General features: G+C 36.1%; 1 protein-coding gene across 3 annotated transcripts in view; it reads left to right on the top strand.

The window, feature by feature from the left end:
• Positions 1–18,304: 18,304 nt before the first annotated feature.
• Positions 18,305–21,360, top strand: part of LOC149575514 (DNA-directed RNA polymerase subunit 10-like protein) — a 43,342-nt gene continuing 40,286 nt past the window's right edge. The window contains exons 1-2 of one of the 3 annotated variants that reach the window (XM_089815269.1): positions 18,305–18,357; positions 18,432–18,514. The gene's annotated coding sequence lies outside the window, so the exon portion shown is untranslated. The other 2 variants (XM_089815268.1, XM_089815270.1) reach the window with 2 other exon arrangements.

The following is a 21,360-nucleotide window of genomic DNA, read 5'->3' as shown; positions in this document are numbered from 1 at the left end:
CATGATTTGACAACTAGGAACAAAGTGTTTGGAGGTAAGCTAGTTTGGTAGATGTACACCAAACCACAATCAGTTTGGTGTCAAATTATGCAATAGAAATATCTAGATAATAATGAGCCACACAAAATATTTTCTATGTTGGATCCCCCTAGGGGATCAGTCATTTGGGACTTCATGATTGCATCCAAAGATATTGTGCTTAACTATATTTCATGGGAATTAAACTGTGGGGATAAGATTGATTTTTGGGGTGACTCGTGGAATGAGCACCCCCCATTAAATACAATGCCAAACATACAAGTTATTGTTTCAGTAACAAAAGCACAATGGGGTAACCTTGTTGTTCATTATATGGATGCAGTTTGCATCTTCTCAAGGAAAGTAATATGGAAAGATCATGATCAACTCCCTTTAGATCCTCAACATAAACAACTTAAATCTATCTTTTCAGAAAGAAAAGCTTTTGTATCAATGGCTAAAGATTGACTATTTTGGATCTCGACCAAAAATGGTAATTACTCAATCAAGGAACGGTACAAACTTCTTCAACAAATTGAGTCGGCAAAACCATCATCTTAAGCATTCATGTTCTGCTGGAATAAAATAGTTCTTCCCAAGGTTGGGTGTTTTATGTGGCTAGCAATCAAGCATAGAATTCTCACAAGTGATAGATTGGCTAGGATGAACATTGCTTCTCCTTTCAAATGTGTTTTATGTGGAGAGGAAGATGAATCAATTGTCCACCTATTTGCAAGATGTCAGTTTGCATACCAGTGCTAGATGTTTGTTTTAAACAAATTAAATTACTACTCCCCATTGCAAGACAATATCTGGGACATTTTCCAGGCTTGGCCAATTCTCTATCCTAATGTCTTGTTTGTAGGAATCTGGAAATGTACACATGTTCTAGTTATTTGGGCTATCTAGTGGGAAAGAATCAAGAGGATCTTTAGAAAAGAAGTATCATCTATAGAGAAAGTGCTCCAAATCATTGAAAAATCGATATCAAAAGTTATTAATGCAGGTGTCAATAGATGCATATTTAATCCAACTATCACTTCTTGGGATGGAAGTATCATTCGGGAATGGAAATCTATTTTCATCCCATTTGGAACTGGCACTTCTTCAAAGTTACAAATTCATACAGATAGGTCTACAGTTAAATGGCAACCCCCTTCGCTTGGCTTTGTCAAACTCAACTTTGATGGAGCATCCAGAGGTAATCCAAGACAATTAGGGTTGGGAGCATGCATTAGAGATTGTACTGGTAAAGTCCTGGCAATTACAATAGCTCCTCTTCCTATAGTAGCTAACAATATGGCCGAGGCTCAGTCATTGTTATCAAGACTAATACTAGCAAAGGAAGGAAACTTCCAACAAGTACAGATTGAAGGTGATTCTCAAGTTATAATCTCTACTTGTATTAAGAGACAATCATCTTCCTGGAAACTCAAATATGTGCTCTAGCAAATTTGGAACATTATTGATCAATTTCAGGAGATCAGAGTTTCACACACTTACAAAGAGGGCAAAAAAATGGTGGATTACCTCTCCAATTTAGGATGCAATGGGATTACAATTTTTACACTAAACCCATCCTCAATCATAGAGCAACATCAAGCTTTGTAGGAATTAATGGTAGCTAACCTTTAGAGGAGGAGTTTATTGTTTGTACTGAGCTATTTTTCCTTTTGGTGCTGACAAATTATAGGAGTTGAGCACTCATTATGTGTTGAGTCATAGCTAGTGTCGAGCATTGGTCTTCAGGGGTTGAGCGATCTTTATGTGTGCTGAGGTGCTTTAGATGCTGAGTGTGCTTCTTGTGCCGAGTATGCAGAACTACTTCAGGGTGTCGAATGCATTTTAGATGCTGAGTGTTTTTCATATGTTGAATTGTGGTCGATATCGTGCAAACCAGAACATCATATGTGCCGAGTACATTATAGTGGACATCATGTCATATGTCGTGTCATTGCTAACACCTACTAAGCCAATGACCTTAGGTGCCAACTGCCACATGACATTTGTTGCTTTTCTTGTGCTGAGTGATCAATATGTGTAGTGTCATAGCTGATGCTAGGTCTGACAGGGTCTTCAAGGGTTGAGCAATCTTTATGTGTGTGTGGTGAGTTGCATTAGATGTTGAGCATGCTTCTTGTGCTAAGTATACAGATCTACTTCTGATGCCGAGTGTGTTTTAGATGCCAAGTTTTTGTCATATTTCGAGTCATTGCTAACACCTACTAAGCCAATGACCTTAGGTGTCGACCACCACATGACTGGTGCTATCTTTCATGTGCCGAGTGATCAATATACGCAGTGACATAGTGGATGTCGGGTTTGACAAGGTCTTCAAGGGCTGAGTGATCTTTATGTGTGCCGAGTTGTTTTAGATGCCGAGTGGGCTTCTTGTGTCGAGTTCACAGGACTGTTTCAGGTGTTGAGTGTGTTTTAGATGCCGAGTGGGCTTCTTGTGTTGAGTTTACAGGATTGCTTCAAGTGTTGAGTGTGTTTCAGATGCTGAGTGTTTTGCATGTGCAATCAGAATGTCATATGTACCGAGTGCACTATAATAGACATTTCATCACATGTCGAGTCATGGTTGACACCTACTAAGCCAATGACCTTAGGTGTCATTCACTATGTATAATGCAAGTGCTGAGCCAGATAAGTGTCGAGTGTGTTTCTGGTGCCGAGTGTGCTGAGAGGATTCTGGTGCTGAATGTGTTCCTGGTGTTGAGTGTGTTTCATATGCCAAACTATGGATGATGCCGAGAAAATCATATCATCATATGTGTTGAGTATGCTATAATGGATAGCTTGACGTCACCCCATGGTCATTGCACACTATCCATATTGGGCTTTGAACATTTATTGTAGCATTCATAAATTAGGCTCTCATGTGTGAGATTAAGGCAAAATCATAAAAAATCTTTATCATTAAACAGAACACTGACACTAATTGAGTACGATTTTGTTTCATTTTGGTCATGTGGCATTTTGCACTTGGCAAAATTAATTTCAACATACACAGTTGTAGATCAAATTGCTCACTATTCAATTCTGGGCGCGTCAGATTTGTACTTTGCCCTTCTCAATTTGTAACTGATTTCTAATTTAAAGGTACTATATTTACTACACACGAGTGCAGGTACTCCACTTCCTCTGTGCATATGCTAAGGGACTTAATTTAAGATGCAGAATGGATCTCAATCTAACATTTATCCAGCTTATTGTGCTTTCCATTTAAATTGCCTCCAACATGTTGTCCCCACAAGATGTTTGCGTGAAATGTGATTCTTGCCATCAATTCCATCGCAACATCCTACCCAAAAAAATATTCAAAATCAGGCTTCAACCGGCATTGGATGAAGACGCAATTTCTCACCCTTTGGAGGATGTAGCTCTGGATAGTATGTTAATTGTACATTCATATAATATCTAGCGTGCAATTCGAACCATAATTGGGGAGGATCTTTTCTCTGCATCTGCAAGGAATGTTTTATTTCCTTCAACCGTGGTCTCCATCTTTCTCTTCAATTCCATGGACCTTCTTCAATCTTTGTCAAGACTGGAAATTATTGCCATCAAGGTGGTTCAGCCAAAATTCTGGGTGGATAATAAACTGAAAAGTGCAATGCAAAATTATGACTTGTGGACCAGCAATGCCCTAGTTGGTGGCATATTTTCAAGAACAATGCTCATGAAGAGCCATGAGGCCATGATGACCTTTGAAGCGATGGAGAAAACCTTTGAGAAGCAAAACACTCAATTCCTACTCAAGACCCTACAATTCATTGCTCGTGCTCTAGGTTTCCAGTTGACTAATGAGGTGAAGAAAATTACTTTTGGTTTAATTGACATTTTGGGAATTCCAATTTCTGATGCACGAGCAAAAGCTGCTCAAATGAAGTCACCCTCGGCCACTCCTTTTCATTCGGTCATGTTTGTTCTTAGCTTCCAAAGAACCTGGTGTCGATTACCTTGCTTCAGCAATAACCACTCGACCTCTGCACCCAAATGTCACTATACCTAGTTGTTGGGACGTGCCTACATCCATGGGTTTATCTACTTACACCTCAAATGTTGTTGCTGAGGGCCTGAGCTCAGGTTGGGATGTTACCCCTGCATCACATCCAGATTTGGGATGGGATGTTGTTGTTGCTGAGGGTCCAAGCTCGGGTTGGGATGTTGCCCCTGCACCACATCCATATTTGGGATGGGAATTCTCTGCAATGGCTACTCCCAGCGAAAACATGGATGAAAGATAGCATAGTGGTATCTTTCTACATTGTTGGGCTTTCTTCTCCTCACTTCTGGCATGTTTTTTAGAATTTTGTAATCCTTGTTTGATTGACTTGGAGACCAGCATGCCTGCTATGTGATGAAATTTTGTTAAATTCATTTTTTTTTGAAGTTTGATAGATTATTCATTGATATAGCCAGATTGTAAGTACCGATGTTATGTCAATTGTAAATATGGCAACAATGCTGGGTTTTCTTTCTGGTTCTTTCCTAGTTGAGCTCTTGAACCAGTTTTTACGTAATATATTATATATATCCAGTGGCTTGTCCACTTTTGCCAAAAAAAAAACTATTATAAAAACACTTAAATATACATAGTGGAATAATAAAAAAACAACAATAACTTGACTTTTTCCCTATAAAAAAGTTATTGCAAAGAAGCTTCAACAATCTTTAGACACACTACATCTCAGTCGTTCATTACAAAATAGATCAATTAAGATCTTAAAAAATTAGAAACTCAAAGCTATGCTTGATCTTTCATTATTGTTTTGGCCCTGTCTTGTGTTTTCTCTGATTTTTTTATTCAAAGGTTGGTTCTCAACTTAATCTTTCTTTACGTGCTCCTTTATTTAAGTGATGCCAAACTCTCATTTAGTGACTCATTATGCTATTTATATTTATGAAAATGACATTATTTATATTTTTAGATTTCTAATATATTATTCACCAACTACTTTAACAACTAACTAATTTCCTTAATTTTAGTTGAACAGGAAAAAATGACAAGCAAATGGAGAAGGCAGGCATTGGTACAAGAGCATGAACATAATGGAAATTGATGAAGGAACCCATGGGAATAGAATGGGAAAATGAGCCAGATAAAGTGAGAAGACTTGGGCTCTAGCTATTAGATACAAAAGAGGTAAAGGCAATCGAACCAAGACATATTTTTTTGGCAGACCAGGTTATAGTAAAGTCGGCTAGGACTATGATAGCTGCCCCTAGAGCTGGTCCTTTGGATTTGATCGCAACCATCTCTGCAACCTCTGGGGATACTCCAAAATTATTATAAGTGCTTGTAGAGATTCTAATCATCTAAAGAAAAAAATTTTGGTAGCAGAGGGCTTCCCCTCCAATAAATCAAATCCTAAATATCTTCCCCCAACAAGAAAGGATAAAGTTGCAGACACCTTATTTGATTCATACACTTGTAAATTTTTGGTTTGATCCCTTAAAGAAAGGGTTTTTTTCATAAAATGGTGAAGAGGTTGGCTTGCTTTCCAAAAAATGCAAAAATGGGTCAATGATACTTGGGGAGAGCACATGTTCATCAAAACCCTACTGAAATGTTTTTGATCATCATGGGGAATGCTTAGGAGAAAAATCAAGTTTTGTATAATGACCTTTTCATATGAATGGGGTCAATTTTCACATCAAGCACTGGGTCCCAAATTTCAACCCTAAACAAGAACAATCAAGGAAGTGCATATAATATTTCAATTGTATAATTTGGCATATGAATATTGGAACAAGGAAACCTTCAAGGCTATTGGGGATAAATTGGGGAAGCTCATCAAATCAGATGAAGCAATCTCAAAAGAGGATTTCATTAGTTATGATTACAGTTGCACTCTTTGGAACTCTTACCCCTTACTTCTGAAGGTAATTGAGATACGCTTTGCTGAGGGAATTTGGTGGCAGGATATACAAGTTGAGGAAATCATAGAGTAATGTAAAGGTCACAGAGAATGGGAACACTGTGAGGCATAATGTCTAATAGCTAAAAAAGGGAAAGGTAAAGAAGCAACAACTTTGGAAGATAAGATTATGACAACATCATCTCCAAACAATCCTGACGAGATATAATCTCTACCAAAAAACATTGATCCTCCTCATCCACTTGATGGGTTCAGATACCATGTTGATAATCTTAACCCTAAAATTATAAACATAGAACATGAGGGTGGTCTAAATATTGATATTTCAGCTTGGGTTGCAACTACTTACAAGGATCAAAATGATTTGGATGATATCCAGGGAGCTAGGAGGATGATCAAATCAGTAATTTTTAGAGGATATCTAAATGAGCAAGGTTTTGAAGGTTTATAAAAAGGTGAGCCAACTCCTTCAAGATTTGACTTGATTAAGTCAACTAGTGTTGGTGATTCTTTAGAGCATAATACAATTGTGGGATCTCTACTATCCTCTAATTAAAATTTGGTGTCATAGGAAAGGGAAGAAGAAAACTGTGATGATCCTAATGGGGATGAGGACATTTTTGGTACCTCTGAGGAGATTCAAACTACCAGAAAAACTAAGGAAAAATCTTCCAAAGCCAAGGTCAGTAGCCAAAGATGAAGAGGGAGAAGGTCATTCCAACAACTTAGGGAGGATGTAGTTAACATTAAGGGTCAAATAAAACTTGGATTAGGGAGAGATATTATCTCTCCCAAGTAGCCATGAAGCTCCTAACTATAATGCCAGGGGCTCTAATGCCTATGACAAAATTTGCCTAATCAAAAGAGGTTTTGACCATGTAAAAGAAAACATAATTTGTGTTTAGAAAAATAAGGTAGAGGTAGATAGTGCAGTTAGAATTTATGGCATTCATTAGAGATGATCAAGATTCTTTGTTGACTTGGTGGGTGCATCTAGAGGATTGGGCATTCTCTAGAATCCTAGGACGGTTTTTATGCTTCCACTTTCCAAGTCATACAATTGGTAGGTGATAAAAAATCACATCTAAAACTATGAATTTCTTAGGTCTTATCATTGTGTATGGGCCTTCACAATCTAATCATAAGAGATTCATCTAGGATGAGATCACAAGTCTAATTAGAGACAATGTAGAAGAGGCTATCATCATTGTTGGTGACTTCAAATTGACTTTGTCTCCTACAGATAAGCATGGAAATAAAGGTGTATGTAATCAAGTTGAAATGGATTTTTTAGGATTTTGTATCTAAGAATGGTATTTGGGAGGTGGTTGTGAAGGGTGGCTCATACACTTATACAAATAAAATATGAGGGTTCTCCAATATTGTGGAAAACCATATCATTGTTTTCTTGATGGTCCCTAGTCTTCATAGCCCATGCTCTTTGAAGCTTGCATTTTGGGAATCTCTAGGTTTGATCATTTTCATGTCTCTTTAATTTTTTAATGGGATGACATTCTTGTTAGGTTCCCTTTCTAGTTCAAATAGATATGGCTCAAGGAACTATGATTCATGGAATTGGTGTCAGATTGATGAAGATCGGCCCTAGTAAAAGATGACAATCATGCTTTTTAGTTCATTGAGAAATTGAAATACTTGAAGCAAAATTTGAAGACATGAAACAAGGCCTACTACGGTGATATTTCAAAGAGAAGGAGGAGACTTAGGGTTATCTATTGGTATTAAATAGTAAGGTATTGGAGGATGGAATGGATTTGGTGGATTTAGAGATTGAGGAAGAATTCTTGAGTTAGTACGATGAAATATTATAGATAGAAGAAATTTATTAGAAGCAGAAGTTGTGAGAAATGTGGTTGAGAGAGGGAGATCGTAGTACAAAGTATTTTCATTGCTCAGTCAAGCCTTATGGGAGCATCAATAGGATTTTATCTATTTCATGTGGAGATGGTTCGGCGACCAAAGATCTTGAGATCATCAATCAAGAGGCAAGTAATTACTTTTCTACTATGTAGAGCTCTAATTTGTTTGACATGAACCAAGCACATGAAGAGATATTAGAGGTAATCTCAATCTTGATAGCAATAGGGGATAACCAAATGCTAATGGAGCCAGTGTGCTTAGAAGAACTAAAGGTAGTAGAGTTTGGGCTAAGTGGGGAAAAATCTTGGGGTCTGGTTAGATTCCAAGCAATTTTTAATCATAAATTTTGGAACATTTGAAGTTTGATCTTTTGGTCATGTTGGAAGAATCTAGGAAGAAAGGGTTCATCTTCAAGGACTTCAAGAACACCTTTGTAACATTGGCTCTGAAATATGAGAAACCAACATCCCTTGATGAAATTTTCGCAAATTTCCCTTATAACATCGTTTACAATATTATCACCAAAGTAGCAACAAATATACTAAAGACCATTTTGGACAAACTAATTCCTCCTAAATATAGTGTTTTCACACCAAATTGAAACATTGTGGATGGCATCATAGTGGCTCATGAGGCCATCTATTCTACACACTCAAGCAAGGCTAGGCATATGTTTCTTAAAATTGATATCATGAAAGCATATGATAGGTTGGATAGAATATTTATTCTACAAGAAATGAAGAGATTTGGCTTCGGTGAAGAATGGATCAACTCAATTAGAGGTGTGATTTTGGGCTTTCAGGCTTCACTATCAGTGAATGGCAGCCCTCGAGGTTATTTTTTGAAATAACTAGAGGTATTCACTAAGGGGACCATGTGTTGCCCTTTCTTTTCATCTGGTTGGTGGAAGTGTTGGTTAGGCTGATTTCCATATTTAGATTGAATGAACAATGGTAAAGAGTTCACACAGTGCATGACACGAAGGCAAAAAATCATTCTCAATTTGTCGATGATACCTTCTTCTTTGTGGTGGCCACTATGGTAAAAAAAAGTATAATGTAAAATGTGTTGGATGGTTACAACACAACCTTCAAACAATTAGTAAATTAGAAAAAATTAGATATCTTCTTTGTCAAAAATGAGGTGTAGTTATAGAATTCCATTGCTTTTGTCTTCGGGGTGTGCATTGGTAAACTGACTGGTAAATTTCTTGGGATCCCTCTATTTGAAGGAGCAATGAGGAAGGACTACTAGAAGGAATTGATAGATGGTTGTTGGTCAAACGAAACTCAAATTAGGGAGAGACATTATCTCTCCCAAGTATCCATGAACTTCCTAACTAGAATGTCAGGGGCTACAATGGCCATGACAAAATTTACCTAATCAAAGGAGGTTTTGATCAGGCAAAAGAAAACATAAGGTAGAAGTAGATGGTGTAGTTGGAATTCCTGGCATTTATTAGCGATGCTCAGGATTCTTTGTTGAATTGGTGGGTGCATTTGGAGGCTTGGGAATTCTCTAATGTTAGAAATAACTGTAGACATAAATAAAAATTACATGTAAAATAAAACCCATATTAGAAAATAGTAAATCACACAAAAGAGAATAAAAGACACAAGGATTTAACGTTGTTCACTCGATCCCTGGGCAATGTCCACCAATATCAAGTCCAATATTATTATTATCTAGTGATTACAATTTGTAATCCCTTATATCTCAATAGCACCATAGGAAGCTATAATCTCATCATACATTATGAAATCCCTAACCCTAAGCCATTTTATACAAGCTTTTGCCACTTACAAAATTAGGACTAGAATAAGTTGTCCAATAGAAAAAATAGTAGTCGATGCCTTTTACAATAGTAGAGTCATTTTTGGCTTTTGGGGGGGGGGGGGAGGAGGAGTTTCCCTCAAAAACCCCTACAAGGGCATTGCCCCTTGAACCCACCTTGTATTGCAACAAGGGGCATACCTGGGGCATTGCCCCTTGACCCTGTCTTGGGGGCACTGCCCCCAACCTCCCATAGAAATAATCTGGTGGGAAACTATGCTGAATAAACCTTCGAGTCTGATTAGGCTCCACATCACAACATCTGGAATCCTGGGATGGTTTTGATGCTTCCACTTTCCAAGTCATGGAGTTGGGAGTTGATGAAAATTCACATCCAAGATTATGAATTTCTTAGGTCTTATCAATGTGCATGGTCCTACACAATATGACCATAAGAGAGTTGTATGGGATGAGATCACAAGGCTAATCAGAGATAATGCACAAGAGGCTATCATCATTGTTGGGGACTTCAATGTGACTTTTTATACTACAGATAAGCGTAGAGGGAAATGTGTTTGTAATCAAGTTCAAATAGATTTTACAAGAATTTATATATAAGAATGGTCTTTAGGAGGTGGTTGCAAAGGGTGGCTCATACACTTTTACAAGTAGAAGATGAGGGTTCTCCAATATTGTGAAAAAACTAGACCATTTTTTCTTGATGGTCCCTAGTTTTCATATCTTGTGCTCCTTGAAGCTTGCATTTTGGGGATCTTTGGGTATGATCACTTTCATGTCTCTTTAATCAATTAATGGGATGAAGTTCTACGAGGTACCCTTTCAAGTTCATATAGATGTGGCTCAAGGAACTATGATTCATGGAATTAATATCAGATTGGTGGAGATTAGACCGATTAAAATATGATAGTCAGGCTTTTAGTTCCTTGAAAAATTGAAGTACATCAAGCAAAATTTGAAGATATGGAACATGACCCACTATGGTGACATTTTCAAATAGAAGGAGGAGACTAAAGGTTATATGGAAGCATTAAATAACAAGGTATTGGATGATGGAATTGATTTGGTGGATTTAGAGACTAAGAAAGATCTCTTGAGTCGGTATAGTGAAATCTTATAGAGAGAAGAAATTTATTAGAAGTAGAAGTTGTGAGAAACTTGGCTGAGAGAGGGAGATCTAGGTACCAAATATTCTCATTACTCAATCAAGATTTGTATGAGCATCAATAATTTTTTATCTATTTCATGTGAAGATGACTTAGTGATCGAAGATCTTGAGATCATCAATCAAGAGGTAATTAATTACTATTCTACTCTGTCGAGCTCTGATTCACTTGACATAAACCAAGCACATGAAGAGATATTAGAGGTCATCTCGAGCTTGGTAACAATAGGGTATAACCATATGCTAGTGGAACCAATGTCCTTAGAAGAACTATAGGTAGTAGAGTTTGGTCAAGGTAGGGACAAATCCCTGGGTCCAGTTAGATTCCAAGCAATTTTTTATCAAAAATTTTAGAACCTTTTGAAGTTTGATTTGTTGGTCGTGGTAGAAGAATTTAGGAAGAAAGGGTTCATCTTCAAGGAATTCAACAATACCTTTGTAACCTTGGTTCTAAAATGAGAGAAACCAACATCCTTTAATGAATTTTTCCCAAGTATCCTCTGTAATATGGTTCACAATATTATAACCAAAGTAGCAACAAATAGACTAAAGACCATTCTCAACAAACTAATTTCTCTAGGACAGAGTGGTTTCACACCAAATTGGAACATTGTATATGGCATGATTGTGGCTCATGAGACCATCTATTTTGTATGCTCAAGCAAGGCTAGGCATATGTTTCTTGAAATTGATATTATGAAAGCATATGATAGGGTGGACAAAAGATTTGTGCTACAAGTAATGAAGATATTTGGCTTCGGTGAAGAGTGGATCAAATCGATTAGAGGTATAATTTTGGGCTATCAGGGTTTAATATCAGTGAATGGTATCCCCCAAGGTTTTTATCGAAATAATTAGTATGGTGGAAGTGTTGGGTAGGCTGATTTCTAGATTTAGATTGAATGAACAATGGAAAGGAATTTGCATAGTTTGGGATACCGAGGTAGAAACTCATTCTCTATTCACTAACAATACCTTCTTCTTTGGGGTGGATATGTTAAAATATATAGTCCACCAATATAAATAAGAGGGGGAGAGTGTGAATTGGTTATATAACTACTATCACAATTATCAACCTTATTAAATCTTAACCATATGAGCAATATAATCAGAAACCACAACAAGATACTCATGCACAATAACATCAGACATGTTAACTAGGGAAAACCTTGATTAGAGGGAAAACCCTAATGGGGATGGTACCCACATGATGACGTATTAATCTAAATATTCCTTGTTAGAGGATAGACCCTATTAGGAGTCTATAACAACATTCAATGCATAACAATCCCTATTAGAAGGCTTTGAATCCTTGTTAGGAGATTCCAACCCTGTTAGGAGTTGTATAAGATAGATGGACCCACTGTCCAAATAGCTTTAGGGGCAAGACCAATGAACCCACTATCCAAATGATCTCTGTATTATTCCTTGCAGAATAATAGAATTGTATTGTATTACTCATTCCTCTTTCTCTGTCCTACCAACCAGACTTCTGCTCCTTTTGATCTTGTAACCAGATCACTACCTTCACATCCAATAATCCCTTGAGTCGCTTACTTGCATTTATAAAATACTCTGCTATTATTCATGCTTCCTTGATCACTCCACAAAACACACAATACAAACAAGGAAAACATCTTTCCTTTATACCATATCTTCAAAACAATTCCTTGAGTCAGCCTCAAGGCTTTCTCGATTAATTATAATAAGATAATTAATTAATTTGTAATTACAATAGAACTGTTGGCTCATAGTCTATACAAAACTTCACACGTGCGGCTTTAGGACTGCACACTCGTTGACGTCACCATTAGACAATCCTTGATCACTATCTACTTGCGCATCACCAGATTATATCTCTACTAGAAAATATAATCTAGGATCATTAGAAATTGCTTTCCATGCACTCTTTCTCTACACTACTCTTTGTAAATCACTTATAGCTTTCGTACATATTCGACTTAGAATCCATGTATTTAACCTCGTCATCAGTGGAACACGTCCTTAACTGCACTTCACTTGTACATCAAAACTATGTCTGTACAAGTATGATCTATGTTTGCTATTATGCTAGTCTTCACATAATTACTACTATGTTGACATCGATGAAAAACACAACCATGAATGCAACATGTTAATGCTCTCCAATGCTTAGGATCCTCCCCCAAAGGAATACCATCACCATTCATGCTAACAATATCCCCCTTTGACATTGATGACAACATAGATGAAAAACATCTAGGTTCTAAGAATACCAAATAGTACGCTGATGTTGTTGTTCTCATCTTTTCAAATCCTCTTCATCAATCAAATCTGAAATCCTACAGAACACTACTCTGTTTTGTACCTTCATGTTGTATATCTCCCCCATAGAGATAATCACGAATCTTTTTAAATCTCCCTAATAGAGATATGCAACTGTCTCTCCCCCATTCAACTAAAGGATTATTTTTTTGTGCACTCTTCTCCCCCATGGAGATCAATGGTAAGGGCCTCATTATATCAATTGTCTGCTCCAAGTTTTCAACTAGCTCAAGTGTCCAAAGATGTTTTTTAATACTAAATACTAAGATTCCTTAATGAATATGCTCATTACAGATACTCCCCTATACAAGAAGCATCAGCATCTGGTCTAATCAAACATTAGTTCTCTATTCCACTAGATCGATGCAATCTCTGCATCATCTACTTTGAAGTAGGCAAGGGCATAACCCCAAGCACACCTTTTAAGTACTCAAATGTATCTTTAGGTAAGGGTTTCGTAAAGATATATGCAATTTGATCTATAGTACTCACATACTCTAATCTAATATCCTTTTATGCTACCTTCTCTCTCAAAACATGATAATAGATATATGCTTAGTCTTAGAATGCAATACAAGATTCTTAGACATACTCACTATACTTATGTTATCATAGTATATGATAATAGATTCTAAAAATTCTATCCTGATGTCTTTCATCATTTGCTTCATCCACATCACTTGAATACAATTATTTGTTGCTACTACATACAATCTAATCTAATTCTTCATTTCTTGAATCCAATGATCATCTTTATATGCCTCTTCTACATTGTTAGGTTCAACTTGAGAAAACAAACATAATTCACATACTTCTTCATTTACCTGATTTATATTTCCGCTCCCAATGATATGTTCAGAAAGGTGATTCTTTGATATACTTCTGCTAGGAGTTGTCAACTCAACTCTTTCTTCTGCTCTAGGTTTAGATCTCTACTCTTCAATTTGATTCTCATTCTACAAATCAGTGTTAGTCTCAATGATAACTTCCACATTTTCATGGTTAGTCTTTAGATCAACAATGGTTACCAAAGCCATCTCTTCTACTACTTCCCCTTTCTTAACCAATCCAGGCTCATTATCTTTATCATCACAGTCATTCAAGAATCTTTCCATACTTGGCTTTAAATTCTTCATCTTCATCAAAAAGTGAACTCTTTCCAGTTTTGCTTACTCTCTTAGGACATCTGGACAAAAAATGACCAAACTCTTTACATTCCAACGAACACAAATTTTCATACCTTCTAGCTCTCTCTTCATAAGCAGATCAATACCTACTTTGATCTTCTTGTCTTCTTCAGATTTGGATTTGTCTTTACTTGTGCTTCTATTCTTATTCTTTTGTATGCAACAAAAGGTTTTTTGAGTAGGAAACTCGATGCTCGGTTCTTTACACATTTTTGATGTCTCATCAAGAAGCTCCATCTTCTAGGTGTCAAAATGTACCCCATCAGACTTAAGACTATCCTTTCTGAAATGACTCGCTACTAATCTCCCAAAGTTGTTAAGCTTTCTCTTCAAGGACCTGATGCTCTGATACCAATTTTTAGAATATATAGTCCACCAATATAACTTGGGGTGGGGGGGGGGGGGGGGGGGGGGTGGTTGAATTAGTTGTACAACTATTATCACAATTATCAAACTTATTCAATCTTAACCATATGAGCAATATAATCATAAACCATAACAAGATACTCATGCACAATAACACCATATATGTTAAGTAGGGAAACCCCTAGTGGGGATAGTACCCATAAGATGATATACTAATATGAATATTCCTTGTGAACGGATGGACCCTATTAGGAGTCTATAACAACATTCGATATATATTAGTCCTTGTTAGGAGACTTTGAATCCCTGTTAGGAGATTCCAACCCTGTTAGGAGTTGTAGAAGATAGATGGACCCACTGTCCAAACAACTTCAGGGGAAGGACCAATGAACCCACTATCCAAATGATCTTTGTATTATTCCTTACAAAATAATAAAGTTGTACTGTATTGCTCCTTCCTCTTTCTCTATCCTGTCAACCAAACTTTAGCTCCTTCTAATCTTGTAACCAGATCACTACCTTCACATCCAATAATCCTTTGGATTGCTTACTTGCATTTACCAAATACTTTGCTCACCATCACACTATCCTTGATCACTTTCTAACCATGCATCACCAGGTTATATTTCTGCTAGAAGATATAATAGGATCATCAAAAATTGCTTCCATGCACTCTATCTCTGCACTCTCTATAAATCACTTATAGCTTCTGTACATCTACGACTTAGACTCTGTGCATTTAACCTTGTCATCAGGACACATAGTGGAACATGTCCTTAATCGCGCTTCACTTGCACATCAAAACTTTGCCTGTACAAGTATAATCTTTGTTTGCTATTCTACCAATCTTCACAAATTACTGCTATGTTGACATCAATGACAAACACAATCATGAATGCAACATGTCAATGCTCTCCAATGCTTAGGATACTCCCCCAAAGGAATACCATCAACATTCATGCTAATAGGGTACTATGGTTGAAGCAAGTATAATGTAAAAAGTGTTGGATTCATACAAAATGACCTTCAAACAATTAATAAATTGGAACAAATTAAAGATCTTGTTTGTCAACATTAAGGTTAAGTTACACTGTACCATTGTTTATGTCTTTAGGATGCGAATTGGTAAACTATCTAGTAAATTTGTTGAGATCCTCTGTTTGAAGGAGTAGTGAGGAAGGACTATTGGAAGGAATTGATAGATGGTTGTTGCTTTCAGTTGGATGGATGGAAAGGACAATGACCTACATTGGCTATACAAATTCCAATGCTAAGATCAAATTAACCAATGCCTACATTCTTTGTGTCCTACCTCATTATTTATAGTAAGGAAATCTCCATTATCCATCAAAGAATGCAAATTTTATATGGAATGGAAACCTAGAACATGATAAATTACCAGTTATGGCTTCGGATAGGATCTATCAACCTAGAGGAGGAGGCGGAGCAGGGTTAAGACACTGGAAATTATTTAGCACTCCCATGGGTACAAAGATCATTTGGCGAATGCACACACAACCAGATCAATCCCAAGAGCCAACTACCTAGACAGTACAGAGGATGAAAGAATTCTCAAAATTGCCAACCCTCCTAGGGGCTCAACCTTATGTAACTTTTTGGTTAGTTGTAGGAGTTTGATCACATATCACCTTACCTAGAAAGTTTCGAGGTATGGAAAATTTATGGACTGACTCTTGTGATGGGAAGATACCATTGGCCAAGAGGACATTCCCCAGAATGTCATCGTTGTCATTAGAAGACCATGGGGTGATAAGGTGTCAAACTTTATTAATCAACACTCGTTTGCTTACGGTCATCCTCTAGAATTGAAATATCCCTCTTCATTGGATCTATCCCCTGATGACCAAGAAAATTTTAAATTGATCTTGAAAGACATAATGGAAGTTGGGACTTGAGAGCAAGATGTGTTGTGGTGGTGTGGGGAAAAGAACGGTCATTATTTAGTCAAGATCGGGTACTCACTATTGGAGAATCATCATGCATCAATATAATGAGAAATGAAGTCATGTTAGCATAATGTGCGTCTATCAAATGTTGGTCCTTTTACATAGCTAGTTGGACATGCCATAATCCTATTAGGGGATAAACTAATGAAATTGGGATTTTTAGGACCCTTCAGGTGTGTTCTAGGAAATAATGCAGAAGAGACATTGGATCATCTGTTCTTGGAGTGTGATTTTTCTTGGAAAGTTTGGGAGTTCATATTCAAGCATCTCGATTAGTCTAGATTGGTGTCAGCTAGCCTCAAGGGATAACTGGAGGCTTGTCTAGTTCATTCTCAACCTTCTTTTTTTGCCTCCATTTGAACTATATTGCTTTCCACTACATTATGGGAAATATGGATGGAACAAAACAAGCAAGTACTTCAAGACAAATTAGAAGGCCTACCCATATTCCTACTAAGGTTAGAAATAGTTGTCTCAGAGTTCATATCTAATGTAACATCTTAGGTTAATCAGAGCAAGGCCCCCTTCAATCATATAGACACCTTAATCTAGAAGAGTTGGCCCATTGTCGAATATAGGCCTATTCATGGGTCTTCGAGAGTTGATTCTTTGTCTAAACAAAATTGTGAAGAGTGGACCTTGCTAGATCCATACTAGACTAAGATAAACTTTAGTGGGGCTTCCAAAGGAAACTCAATCCCCTCAAGTGTGGGTGATGTGGCTAGATATGAGGATGGAAGCATTTTAGCATTATGTACAAGAAATGTGATAGATGATGCAAACAACCATGTTGAGCGCCTCACTATAGTTGGCGTTAATCGTGCTAGGAATCAAACTCGACATTCCGAAACTACACCTTGAGGGTGACTCTCATATTTTAGTAAATAGAACAACGAAAGGACATGTGCTACCATTGTACTACTTTCATACAATATAGTTGTCTAGGTGGTGTCTAGGTGGTTCAGGGGTGTAGCTTCATGCTTGGTCTTGTCTTAATGACAATAAGCTATTGTAAGCATTTTTTGATATCAATATAATATATATCATTAGTGATTAAACAAAATTTAACTTATTTCCTTCAAAATTTTGTGGCAATACTTATGTGATCAATGCAAACTTGTGTATGTGTGCAAAATAGCTTTTATTTATATCAATGATCCCATCTTCGATGCTAATTCACCAAATGATCAATGAAAAAGGTTTTAAATCCTTAAGATCTTTTATTTGTTTTTGGATTTTTCAGTTTGGCGAATCATGGTCCAACTTGTCTAATCCAAAATGAATCAAGTCATTCCAACTTTAACATTGAAACCGAGACAAATTTAAAAATGACACCATAAAACTTGATTTCTAAACTTAAAATGTTAAATAATCAATACAAACTCATATTTTCAAACTTAATTTGTTGAAGGTTGGAATGGAGAATTCTACTCTTTAAAACTCAAGGGCCCATTTGGCGAGCGGAATAGGAATACATATTCCAAAAATTTTGAATTCCTTGTTTGGATGCACCAAAACGGAATTGGAATACGAAGTAAAATAGGAATACGTATTCCAATTTTGGCCCAAAAAAGGGGTTTTGCAATTCCACCCAAATAGGTGTTATTGGAATACGTATTCCTATTCCACTTTTTTTAATTTTAGAAAACATAAATTTTGGGGTTCGTGAATTCCCATCAAATATTGGCTGAACCAAATGGAGAACAGGAATACGTAGCCCCATTTTCTATTCCAAAATACGTATTCCTATTTTGCTCACCAAATGGGCCGTTAAATACTGCACATAATCCCAGGTATACATCCCTGCTCAACTTCTATTAAGCATTTCTTTATAGCGCCCCGAAACCTCATATTTTGGATATATTAGGTAGCAGCAGCTGGGTTTCCCATCGGTCTTTTATAAACTCTGCCCATTTTCTCGAATCAGCATCTTGAAAGTGGAGTCTTGAGGTAAGTCTCTCGACTTTGTTTTCAAGATTTTATTACTTGTCCACGTTGTTTCCCAATTCAAATATTCTCGTCGTGGCATTTTATATATTCAAGTACCACTACTTGGATTTTGGGGGTGATTATATACATTACCCTTTAACATTCCTACGTCTCCTCAGCCCTAAGATAACTGGTCTTTGTCTAGAACATAAAGCTTAAAGACTGATATGGTGATGGGGCATTGGGATATTCGAAACTGAAGTTCTTAATCAAAAGAAGCTTTATTGTCAAAGTTCTTGAGCCCCTGCTGGTGAAAAGAAAACAAATGCTTCTGGGTTACTAGGGCATCTATGCACACCTTTTTATTTCCAGGATAGGTCTTGGAATAATATGAACGGAGAACCTCTATCCCACAAATATGCATACAACAACTAGCCCTACTTGCGTCAAATTATGCAAATGTATTGCACAATCAAATTTATAAACCAATTCATAGGAAAATTGATCTTCGTTCTGCTGCAACATGAATATGCTACCCTTACATGCACCTGATGTTCGGCTTGGATATAAATTTGGATAAGAACTGCCTACAATCTGGAATACATTTACATGTTAAGACGAGTAATGCGAAATAACTTAAATGTTTGCAAGCTTTCATTTCATACTATCTTTGTCTTCCAAAAAAGTGACCAAGGCTGATACACAGGTAACTCTTTCTTATTGTTACACCTGTTCTCTCTGCGATAGTGCTTGCAGCGTAGCCAGTAGAATATAACCCACCCATTATGGCATCCGATATTGAACCTGTAATAGGATGTGACAGAAGAAATAACCTATGGTCAACTGCAAACTTCTAATTGCATCATTACTAGACCATTGCCAAGCTTTTCAATAGATGCACTCTATCTAGGAAAATTTCAATAGTCTAAATGTTACTTCGTGCAAGTCTAGCATCTCTATCATAACCATAGGAACTCCATGAATGATCACTATAACCTGCTTTAGGAGGTCGACCAAGCCTAGAAAAACATTTTGTAGAGCCTGCCCCTAGTTTACATTTTATTATTATTGCCGAACTCTTTTGGGCCAGTTTATGCTTGATGATTAGTAGCATTATCTTTCAGATTATCAGATATTGCTTCACATTTGGTTGATTTTATGAAGAGACTACTTGGTACTACTTACTTCATGTATGCATGATTATACCTTGATGATGATTATTACAGTGATTTCAGTCATTTGATGATGATTAGTGAAATGGATTATTATATGTGTTTTCTTATGGATACTTACCCAATACTGCATGTGTATGGTGTGCATGTATATTTTCTTTATGTATGACGTTTCTAATGTGGTTAAGAAAGAGAGTCATAGTCACCTGCTGGTCGGGATCTACACGAGGCACCACTTCCTGCCATTGCCTGTTTAGTTTAGTATATATGTGTTTGTACATGCATGGATGTTATGTAGATTGCAGGTACTGGGTATTGACTTCCCTGAATTGCCAGGATGAGTGTACCCTATCGCAATATCTCAATGGTAAGAGAGGGAAGATAAATTCTTGGGTCCAAATCCTAACCTTAAACCAATTGTCTTATAAAATTAGGACAAGTATCTGAGACTATTACTCTTCTGAATGTGTCATATGACGTAAATTCGTGATTATAACCCTTGAGTTTGATCTTGTATGTGGTATTTTATGATGGGTTTTCGTATTTCATCTTATAGGTCTTTGGTGTTTTTTCTATTAATTAAGTCAAATTAAAAGATTAATTAATGAATTAATTTTGATGGAATATTATTATGATATATTCAATATTTAATTATATTTAATTAATTGGGAAATTTATTAAATAAAAAGAATTAAATTTAAAGAGAAAATTATAGTCTAGTTTGAGAGCGTAATAATATTAATTTAATTTAATAATAATATATTTAGGAGATCATTTTTAAATAAATGCTAAATATTATTATTACTTAATAAATATTTTATCAATTAATGCTTCGAAAATAAATTAAAGAGTAAAAAATAAATAAATTTATTAAAGATATTTGAAATTGCATAAAGTATGCATGAAGTTTCGAAAAAGTTAATAAAGAGTTAAAAAGTTGTGATCAAGGAGTTCCCTTAGGTGATCGCACAATCAGTGCCCTAAATTTAGGAAAGAACTCCTTATCAGCAATTGAGGGTCCATTTTCGAGGGACCAAGAATTTTAAAGAAGGCAATTTTCGGAGAGAAGGTTTTGAGAGATTCTCTCACAATCTTCGGGTGTTTGCAAATTAGCAGAGAGAAGGTTTTGAGAGATTCTCTCACAATCTTCGAGTGTTTGCGAATTAGCATAAGAACCAGGTAGATCTTTATGTTTTGTTCACCTAGTTTATTATGTAATTTAATATTCTTGTCTTCATTGTGATTGTGAATTGTTTATCTGAATTTTATTGTGACAAATCTTTTAATATTTCAATTTGAAATTACTGGTATGCATGTTGATTTTTTTGTATACTTGAGGATTAAAAAGATCAGTAAAATCCTCATTTTATAGATTTAAAGTTGCAAATTAATCTAAGAAGGGTTTTGAAAGAAATGCAAATTTTAGAATATGAATTTGGCTGGTTGATCATATTTTCCCTATCAGAGTTTTGATAGAACTTTTGCAATATATATACATATATATATATATGTAGATATATATATATATGTATATATATATGTGTGTATATATATATATGTATATATATATACATATACATATATATAGATATGTATATGTATATACATATACATATGTATATATATAGATATGTATATATATATATATATATATATACATATATATAGATATGTATATATATGTATAGATATATA

This window comes from Cupressus sempervirens, chromosome 2 (assembly GCF_028749045.1).
Source record: "Cupressus sempervirens isolate cs-2001-9-10 chromosome 2, ASM2874904v1, whole genome shotgun sequence".
NCBI classification, from domain to species: Eukaryota; Viridiplantae; Streptophyta; class Pinopsida; order Cupressales; family Cupressaceae; genus Cupressus; species Cupressus sempervirens.
The sequence above is the reverse complement of the archived record's forward strand: the minus strand, read 5'-3'. Positions and strand labels throughout refer to the sequence as shown.